We start from the raw sequence: 8,713 nt of genomic DNA on the forward strand, positions 1-8,713 counted from the left end.
ACTATTAGCAGTGAGCAAGCACCGTTCTTATAGTAATGCAGGATGCACACATTAAGGGTGAACTGAAAGAGAGGGGGAAAACAGTACTCCCCAAAGCATTTTTTCTGAGGGGGCGCCCACAGTTGGGCCTTCTGCAGGATGTGGAGGAACCATAGGTGAAACCCAACCTGAAAACAGTTTATGGGAATAAGCCATTACTCTTAAAACTCAACTGTGCTTTTCTTTCCCAAATCCCCTTCTTACCTGAATTGTTTCTTCCTCCAGTGTAAGATTCCTTTTCTATACATTTAGTTTTGTACAGGACAGTGTATTACCAGATTCAGCAGGATTTAGCAGATTTATTTATGGTGTTTTGTTTTGTTTCGTTTTCTCTGGGAACTGATAAAAAAATCTGTTAGACTTTGTATAATAAAATTACACAATTTTAGAAAATAAATCACTGCTTGGTATCTTGAACTAGGGAGGAGTTTTGTTATTCTGTTACTGGGGATTTTTGCTCCTTCCTTCTTTTAATGCACATGGTACTTGCCATGATGTATGACGGAAGGGATAACAGTTTCCTCCTATATGGAATCTTTTGCCTATTATCCTTGAAAACAGAGGTAGTCGTAATTTAACTAATTCTTAATTTAATTGCTTAATGCATTTTTAACTTACTGATCCCTGTATTTCCAGTCCTTTGAACTGAATACTATACTTGAATGTTTCCTATTTCAAAGAAAGAGTTTCTTTTCTTATCCAGGCTTCTCACTTCTTCCTACCATTGCTCTGTTGGCTCAATGAAGTCTTTGTGGCCCCTTTTTGCCTAATCTCAGTTTCACATTTGGTGTTTTTTCTGTCTCACTGAGATTCTCTTCTTGGACGACATCTTTAAAATCTCTCCCCCTCATCACCACTGTAACTGTGACTCATATCTTACTCATTAGCTGACTATTGCAACATCTCTTTGGGCCTTCATTCTTCCCTCTCTCTAACTAAAGCTATCTTTTACTGCCCCTCTCAAATCTCTTTACTATTTACGTCAACTCTGTACCACACTCTGACGCACAGAAAGAAGAAAGAATATATGGTGGATTGTGTTTCTTAATACAATTATTAGCAACTTCCGCTTGGTTTTCTTTTAAATGTGTCCTCCTATATACCTCTGCAGCATGTATATATTCCTTTGCATGCCTAGATTAGCTTATGCTGTAACTGGCAAATTCTGTCAGTGTACTTCCATCAATACTTATTTATTTTTGTCTGGTTTTAGTTGAAGCCTTAATCTAAGCTTCAGTAGTTTCTGTGCCTTTGCTCATGTTTTATGCGGATTTGAAGAAGGAATTAGCATGTAAATGTCAGCTTGCTGTGATCTCATCTCGTTGTAAATATTTCAGTTCAAGTGCAGAAAGTAAAACTGAAGTTGGAAATTATGTTTGCCTCCATTCTAAATACGTACACTTCAGACCAAATTCTTCATGCACCAAAGGTGCAAACACATTTATTTAGAGTGCAGGTGCAGTGATTTTAAAAGTTGTGTTATTGCCAGAGCACCCAAGGAGAGTCAGTGTGAATCATGTGCATGTGTCTTTGTTTTGGTGCAAAGTCCATTGCCTTTTGAAGGTGAGTGTAAAGCTAAGCTGTTTTGTTGGGTTTGGTTTTGTTTGTTTGGTTTTGTTTTTGTTTTTTTTTTTTTATTTTTTCATACTGAGGCAATTAAAGGGAAAGTCCAGGTTGCATGCTGCTTTCAGAGTGGTAGCACATGGCAAGCAGGAAGGATGCGCACTGAGTGGCACTGGTACTCTGTGTCCGCTCCAGTGCATCTACCACAGCTCATCTAGTCCCAGCTTTGCAGTCCTCCAAGATCCTTGATGCAAGCAGTTTCTTTTCCTGTTGGCTTGTACTGCTGCAAGTGCACTTTTCAAAAGCCTCTAAGATTTCTGCCCCCCCTGGAGAAAGGGCAAGTATTTATCTCATACTGTCAAGTAAAAATTTTGAGTTTGGGTTCTAGGGTGTGTAAATCTGAGATTTAGTCAAAGCAATTAGCTGAGTCACTAGGCAGTTTAAATTGTTTTCCTTCTCAGTTTCCAGGCAGTGACTAACACTCACTGTGCTACACCCAGTCTTTTCCAGCATTCACAACTGATACACTGAGCATATGCTAGGACTGCCTTGTATGAAGAACAATTATATATTTAATTTATGGGCTCTTTGCTTAATCATTGCATATCTACAAGTCAGATTTTTAAACAAAAGCAGCACGTGTATAGTTGGGCTGATGTTTTGCAGGTACCAGTTTTTCCTTCACACTTTGACTGTCCATGTTCTCGTTCAAGTATTTCTCAGTATTCTTTACACTGGTCAGCTTTACTGTGTGAATAGAAACTGCTCATAACTAAGTCCTACATAGATTTTTTTGAAGAAAGACTGTACTTCTAAAATTGTTTACATTATTTGATAAAATAATTTTCAAATAACATGGAAAGTAAACAAAAGAGAAAGGTCAGATGAGATTTGAACACACATGCAGATTTACTGTGCTATAAGACACATTAACAAGCTTGTTACTTGCTAGAAATTGAGGGAAGGCTCAGCTCAGGCCGGTAGCAGAAAAGCCACAGTTTCCTGATCCTGTGGCCTCAGAAACGTTCCAATACCCAGTTCCACCTTTTTTGTTCCCGTGTAATACTGCACCACTCCTCAATTTTCCCAACTCCACCTCTTTGCCGGGCCGTGCTGTGAACCAGATCAGGGGACCTGTTCCACTAAAAGATAATAAAAAAGAACAGCAGGAAATAAAAATGATTTCCTGATCTAATTCACGGCACACTCCCCATGTCCTAGAGAGGTGGCGTGTTGTGATGAAGGAGCGCTGGCTGAATTCCTTCCGTCTGCATTACCTCTGAAATCAGACTGGCATCAAACCGCAGTCAAGCCTGACCAAAGAAACAGAGAAGATGGCAGTAGCGGGTGATCTGAGGGATAAGGAAAGGGAGTAAAGAAAGGGCTTATTTTAGTTAGAAGGTGGCTCTAGGGAATCCTGGAAAAGGAGGTGATTTTCAACTGGATCACAAGGAGCAAAGCCAGAAGATGTCTGGAGGACTGGAGTGTGGGCAAGTCCCGGTTGTTTGGACATGAGGAATGTAAGCAGAGGCAGGAGCTGTAACACTGACAGTCTTCTGAGCTTGGAGAACTGAGGAAGGACGTCATTTCAGCAACACAAAAGCATCAACTACTAACACTGTATTTATCCAAACCGTAAAGAATAATTTTAAATAAGAAGAGGTTTCTGAGCTGTGTTTACCTGGAGGATCTGTGTGGGAGAGGGGTGGATACCTTTGGACTTTGTTAATAATTAAGTGGAGGAGTATGTTAAAGCCTGTGGAATGGGAATGGGTAGCACGGTAGTAAAAATACCATGACTCACTGAAGTTGGAGGTTAGCAAACAGGCAGAAGTAAACAAAATCGCACATGACCCATCCTTGTGCAGTTAGACCTGCCTGTCTTTAGTGAAACTGTGCCTGAAGTGCTCCATTCACTTCTGGAAACCTCATGGAAATAATTTGATACTGAACCTGCAAGAAATAAAAATTGTTGTGTCCAGAGCTGGATGCAAATCCAGTATGTTTTCCAAAGCTTGCTTATAATATTTGCAATATTCAGCATATTTTCCAAACAGTTTTTTTCTCATAACAATCCCTGAGCTAATGTCTTGCTAGTTAAAAAAAAAAAAAAACAAACACACAAAGAAACCTTCTTTTCTCAGATCATTTCACTCACTCCAAATGCAGCAAGAGCCAGAATAAAAATCTGGATATATGGTTTAAAAAAGGCAACAGCCAGGACTTCTATCAGCAGCAGGCCTTTGAAGTCTGCTTTTCTGCATACTAGTGTCACCAGATATTTAGTTTTGAACTGAGTTATTTTAAAGGGCTTCCCCCATTTTTAAAAAAAAAACCCTGGTATTAATTTTTACATATATTAATACAATTATCTTCCTTTCTCTCTTTCTACCTTCTGTTTATGATTTGAGGTACATTTGGCTCTAAAAACCGGCAGACAAAATTCACAATGTTTGAACATAAAACAGCAAATACTCAGAAGCCGGTCCCCTGCCAGCTGCCTACCCCTCAGGGTTCGCAGGCACTTGTTCTCTGGGTTTGCTGTTTCAACAGCCATAGCTGGGGACTCCAAAGGTTCCCAAGCCACTGGGAAACACTGGCAACAGGACAGGCAAACACACCAGGTCATCACTGATGCCATTCCAGAAGAATTGAACTACAAGAAGAATCGTACAAGAGTGTTTAGTTGGAGTTATACCATAGAGATTTGCATCCATTTTGAGTTATGCTACCCAATTCCAGTTGCTTTGATTACCTAATTCATCTCTGTGTAACTCTGCAAATATTTGTCAGAGAACACAAAATATTTGCTGCTTATCCCGGGGTCAGCATTACAAGTGGTTGTTTAATGTCCAGACTGGGATTTTCAAACGTATCTGATAGCTCAGTGTACCTCCAATTTATTTCTATTTAATCTGGAAAGACAAAAAACCTTGTCTGTATACCTACCCTGTATGTCTCATCTTGAAATGTTTACATTCTGTGAGTTTACCAGTCACAGCTATGTAAAAGAAAAGTGCCCTGTCACTCTCCCATGTGTCAGCAGGTTTGTCATCACACACACACACACACAAAGCCTTTAATGCAACGTGCATAGAGCAAGCTACCTGTGCCACTTTAAAAATGGGGTGAAGGCAAGGCACTGTTATGTTATTATAGGGTAAATGAGGCTAGATTAACCAAGGGTGTGAGTGTGCTGACATCACCTAATTACCTGGTGGTAGAATTACAAGTGCTGTCTCTCCACTTCAGATTTTACAGTTAGATTAACTATGACATATTACCGTGCTCGAAGACAAGTGCTTTGGTGTAAATAAAAACAAACCCAAGCCTTTTTCTTCAACCCAGTAAAGCACTAATTACAACAAAAAGTGAAAACGCTACTTTTTTCTTATTAAGGGTAATGCCAGAGGCTAATTTTAAGACTGGAAACTCAGCCAGGAAGAAATCCTCAAGCCAAGATGTTGCAGTCTACAGAACTGTATTTTATGGTGCTCTGGCAGCAGAGTGGTCTTTTGGGATAATGTCAATGTAGCTGCTTAGCATTGCTGAAAACAGAAAATCCCATTCCCTCCTCCTACCCCTTCCTTCAGGCACGGGCTCCACCATTTACCTTCTCTGGTCTTTGGAATTTTTTCAAAACCCTTAGTAAGTCAAAATTTGACATGCTAACCTGCCAAAAAGCCTGGGTAGTTTTCTGCAGGTTAGTGAGTTGAGATGAGCGGACTCAGCTGGGAGCCACCGAACAGCAGAGCAGGCACAAGGGTGAGGAGACAACCTCAGAAGAGGGCAAGGAGGAACCGAGATCTTCCCCCTTGCAGCTGTAAGGTATTACATCAGTTCAGCTGGTTGTTAAACCACACCTTGGAAGAAGGTGGTAAAGGCCACTCAGGATATTTAAAGGTATATCAAGGAGTGGTTGAAATCACTACTGAGTCATTTGGTTTCCCTGAGCGCCAATATTAGTTTTATTCCTCTCTTTTTCCCCCCGCCCAATCTTCAAATCCCTTGACTGGGGCAATGATCCTCTTAACAAGAACCCACTGTCCTTTCATGTCATTTTTATATCAGTCCTTAAATCCTTATTTCTTTTGCAAACTTCTAAAATTTCTTTTTAATTAGTCAACTTTTCACTGACCTCTATCAAATAATTATACTAGAATTCTTGCTTCTGTTTACCTGAATATTCAGTTCTTTGGGGCAAAATCTTATCATTTCACTTAAATTTGTAGAGTGCTCTTTGCCTATATGTAGCTAAAGATCTTGAGAGTTTAACGCCTTTCATTTGCTCTTAGAGAAAAGGCAAAACTTGAATCAGTCGTTATCCCACTATCAATCCCATGAACTATATTTACAGGAAAATATGTATTATTAAGTAAATAAAGGTGAACTATACATTTGAAAAATCAGAGTGGAATACTGGAATCAAAATGTACTTAATTTGAACCCAATTAATCTGTGATTATAAATAAAAATCTAATACAATGCTGTTTGTATTTTTTTAAAAAAAAAAAAAACCCTCTGTAATTCCTAGAAGAGCCCAGTTGGAACACTAATCCTTTTTCAGTATTTTTTCTGTTCATAGCTCTTACATTGATTTTTCATTCCAGAAACAGAAACTTTACAGCTGGTGTATATATTACGCTAATGATGCTTTGCTTTAGAAATATACCTACAGATGTTAAATTAATCTATTCAGATTTTAGTTACCTTTGAGACCTAGCTACAGTGTTTTCTTCTGGAAGGTATTCACATTTTATTTGTCCCTGTGGTTTTTGAAAGTCAAGCTGTCTTTGGATAAATTATGGTTGATTTCGTGTTTTTTCTCAGATATGCACTCATGTCCATAAATTTGAAAGGTGTGTATTGTACTACCGGAGAATGTACTTTGAAAGCAGTTTTAGATTTGGTTGCTAATCTGGTAGCCCTGCTTTTCTCTTCTGTAAGCAATGTTAAATAGTGTCCAATGGGCCTGAGTCCATCAAGGCTGTTCACTAAGTAGCCTCCAGGTAGAGTTACTCTGTAGTGAAGGGACAAACCCTACAATAAAAAATAAGTTTGATAATACAAACATATGAAAATCTATACTGAATCCTTCTTGCAATATACATCTCTTTGCAGCTTTCTGAATTGGGATTGCTGAACTGGATACTGATCCAGTCAGAAACAACAGGCTGTACCCAGAGCAGCCTGTACCTGAGACGAGGTTTCTGATAAGCTCCTGGATACCGAAAAGATTATTGAGCAAATAAGTTTGATACAGTTGTCTACTATTTTACATTGTTTTTCCATTCCTGATCACCAGTCATCACAGGGCTCATAAAATTTATGTGATTCAATTCTAAGTCTTTGTTGCCCCCACAAAATTAAAACTTACTTTTAAAAAATATTAATGTGCCTTAGGAAAAAAACACCATCTTTATTAGCTGGATTAATCACTTGGAGCAATGTGCTAAATACACTGAGCCATTCTTTTTGTGGATCAAGCCTTCGCTCTTGGCAGCCACATCCTTCATGCCATGCATACTGTAACCCACCGTTGTTATTTTTTATTCATCACAGGAGAGCAGACTGCTTTGTGGCAAATAAAGGGATAGCTCCTCCTGGAGGAGCTTATGCTACAGCAGGAGATAGCACCCAGGAAGAGTGGGGGAACTCAGGGGTCACAATAAAGGTCATGATTAAAGCTTGACATGGCATGTATGTTTTGTTAATGCCACTTTGGACTTGGCATGCTTGATTGATTTTTATGGGTGGTATTCAGATTGAGACTCAGTAGTGGGAAGCTGGTATAAGAAAAAGGAAAATAATATACCACTGAGATGTACCAGATGCAGAGACGTCATGCTGGAAAGAAATGGAGACCTTCAAATTGTATTTCATTGACAGTGAAGAACTTTCAGTGGAGCCTACAGCCTTTAGTCTCTATTAGTACCTTGCAACCTGTCTGTCCTATACCTTGTGAGCACTTGAGCGAAATGACTAGGTATTTTTTCTTTCTTTGGGGCTTCTGTGAGATAAAAGCGTTGTGATTATTTTTGCCTTGCCAGATTCACCAGTGTAGAAGAGAGACAAAACCAGAAAGATATTTAAAAAAAACCCCAACAAACAGAAAAATTACATTCTTGTCTTCCTCCCATATCATTACCAAAAAGTGTCAGTGGTCAGTGCAGCAAAACTACAGCCTATAAAACAGCTGATGGGACATCAGTTCTCATTCAGACTCCATAATAAAGACAAAGTTATAATCCCTGTCTCAGGGGTCACATATATGGATGCACACATTTCTTGTATATATTCAGCTTTTATCAACGTATCTCCAAAAAACTGTGCCAGAACCTAGAGAAAGATGAAAGCAGGAGCAGGAAACACATTGCTTCATACTAACCTTTCTAGCATTAAGTGGATTAAAAAAGCATTGGTTTTCAGAAAACTAAACAAAGCAAACCAAAAACTATCTGCATGGCTCAACTTTACAAAGCGTTAACAAAGTTGTTGTTCTGATTTGCCAGCAGGCACAGAAACCTTGCACTACTCACACAAACCTGGCACTGCTCACACTCAGAGGTGTATCATCAGTGTGTAGTCATCATCATAAAATCGTTTTTAAGAATTCAGCCCTGCAGAAAACAGCAGAACTCGCCGAGAACACTGACAGGTCGTACTCACAAGTTGTTCAAGCCATTCCTCTAAATATTAGCCGAAGTGAATTTAGCCACTGCAGGGTTTACAAGGACTGTATGTATGGAACAGAAACACCTCCTGTGTTTGCCTCAGGCAAAACACATCCTCAGACACCACATGAGACGGTGCACACTGAAGCCTGGGTGGATCCATAAGCACATTTGGCCCTAGAGCATGAATGGAAATTATATCCATAGCACGCCAAAGCCCTGTATTGTAACCTACTGCTGTAAGCACGTTGCTGTACTCTCCACAGCACCTGGCAGTAGCACAAAACAGGAGCTACGAATGCTCTATTAATTAGGCTATCTAGCTTCTCTTCACCTGATACTCACTAAGCTTTACCCTCTGCTGCTTTTCAGAAACTCTCAACTTTGCCTCTTTACAGTTGAATTTGTTGCACTTATCTGTCGCATGGACTGGGTTT

Source organism: Tyto alba, unplaced genomic scaffold (assembly GCF_018691265.1).
Source record: "Tyto alba isolate M040663 unplaced genomic scaffold, T.alba_DEE_v4.0 Super-Scaffold_21, whole genome shotgun sequence".
NCBI classification, from domain to species: Eukaryota; Metazoa; Chordata; class Aves; order Strigiformes; family Tytonidae; genus Tyto; species Tyto alba.